The sequence below is a fragment of the Cyprinodon variegatus genome, unplaced genomic scaffold, assembly GCF_000732505.1.
Source record: "Cyprinodon variegatus isolate N-32 unplaced genomic scaffold, C_variegatus-1.0 Scaffold835, whole genome shotgun sequence".
Taxonomy (NCBI): domain Eukaryota; kingdom Metazoa; phylum Chordata; class Actinopteri; order Cyprinodontiformes; family Cyprinodontidae; genus Cyprinodon; species Cyprinodon variegatus.
Genome location: NW_015151288.1, coordinates 72,954 through 75,015, shown reverse-complemented (window position 1 = coordinate 75,015; position 2,062 = coordinate 72,954).

Genomic DNA, 2,062 nt, shown 5'->3' with positions numbered 1-2,062 from the left:
GCCATCTCTGGTCTCCATGTGACGCATGCTAAAGGCCTCACCTTCATGAGTTTGTGGTTTTATAACAAAGAGCTTCAGCCATTTAACATATTTCTGTAACTTTTTGTTCGTTGTACTGTAATTTCCCTCTGGGAGTATTAAAGTATGTCGGATTCTGATTTCCAGAGATCTGTAGTTCCACTCTGACAAACATACGACGTCCTTTAGGCTGAAGGCTGCCTGGAATCGGCTCAGCAGCTCTGGATAGAGGTTTTATTGTTGACCCCAAGAAAGGTGAAGGAAGAGGAATTGGATGAAATGGTGAAAAGTTAAAGGAGTCATATTTAGACCTTTATGGAAATGACTAATAATTGCTTTTGTTTAAACTATGAGTTGTTTTATTTCCTTTCTTGGTTTTAGCCTGTTTTGCTATAAGCTTTATGTTTTTACTTATGTCGATTTTTTTCTTTTTTATTTAGCTTCTAAAGTTTGTTTTAGTCTTGGATCCTGATTTGATGTTTAGTTTGGACCTTTTACGCAGCTTTTTCTGACTCATTTTGGGTTAACATTCTACTGTTATGATTATTCAACTCATCTAATATCTTTTTTTATTTTAGGAGCCTTCTGTCAGATTTTCCTCCAGGCTGGTTATTGGTGTCGTTTCTAAACATAGTCCCGCCTGATTCTGCCTTTATTTCATCTTACTCATCTGTTGCAGCGTAAATCTGGGACCAGTGAGCCATACCCCGATGGTGATGGAGAAAATAAATACCCCAACATCTAAACTGTTCCATTAACTTTTATAAAACGTGTGAATCAGTGGCGCCAGATGACACAGAGAGAGAAGGCCGCAGAGCTTCTGACGCCACGCGGACGGTCTCCATCTTAGGGTGTTATTTGTAACAGGTGGAAGGAGAAGGAGGTGGCACACCGCCATGGCAACAGTCTCTCTGGCTTCGCCCACACACACATTTTCCCATCATCTGTCTTCATACAGGCTCTTCACACGTTCCCGCAAGCAGGGCTTCTCTCTCCTCGCCGTCGTCAGCAGACTGTTCAGCTCAGCGCCCAGACACCCGCCCGCCCGGCTGCTCGTGTGCTGCTGTCACAGGCCTGAGTCTTTTTATTTCTCCCAGGCTCCGTGTGAACGTAAGCGGCAGCTGAAGGTGGGAGCCGAGGGAGGAAAACTGTGAGAACAGGTGTTGGTTTAATGGTTCAGCTCCAATATCAGCAGAATCCCTGAGGAACAAACCAGCAGCACCTCCATCACCACTTCCCTGGAAAAGGACGACGTATGGGCCATGCTAACCTTTTAGCGCCTCTGTTGCGCAGCCTGGAATCTAAATCAATGTTATTCTAGGAAAAGCAAACAAGTGGATAAAATTAGAGACAGGGTTTCATATCTGTTCATGTTTGCTTTAAAGATCTAAATGGAGAAGTGATGCAAAGTTTGACCTTCAGAAGTTAAATATATTCAGCCTCTACCAAGAGTTTTCACATTATTATTCCAAAGATCGGGATTTGATGCAATAGATCAACACAGAATATTTCATCAATGGGAAATAGAAAGAAAAGGATATTTAATTTAGAAATTTTCTTTTTTTGTTTTTAAGGCACAGAACAGAAACTGAAAGAAAAACCAGTTCATCTTTTGAAATATTAAGTGAGCTAAACAGCCACTTGCAGCTCTTAGACTGGAGGCTTCATTTTCACTGCAAACCTTAAAGTCGTAGGGAAATCATATTTAAATGTCAAATCATTCAGGCTTAAACATGTAAATAAATGTATTCTTTATCAGGCTATATTGTCCCAAACTTTAGAAAATTTCTATTTTGAAAAAAATCTTGTCTTAAAATCTGTTTTTTTTTTTCGTTATCCTCTGCAGGCCAGTTAGTTCTACGTCAGCCTGAACATCTAAATTTAGCCAATCATATATCAACGGTCATCTGTCAATCAAATTTTTTCGGTCATAGCATCTTGATTCATATGTCGCAGCTAATATACGCCATGGTTGAAATATGAATCATTTCCTTTCCCATTGAGTTGCGTCCCAGTGTTCACGGGGATGGACGTCTGTGTCTTC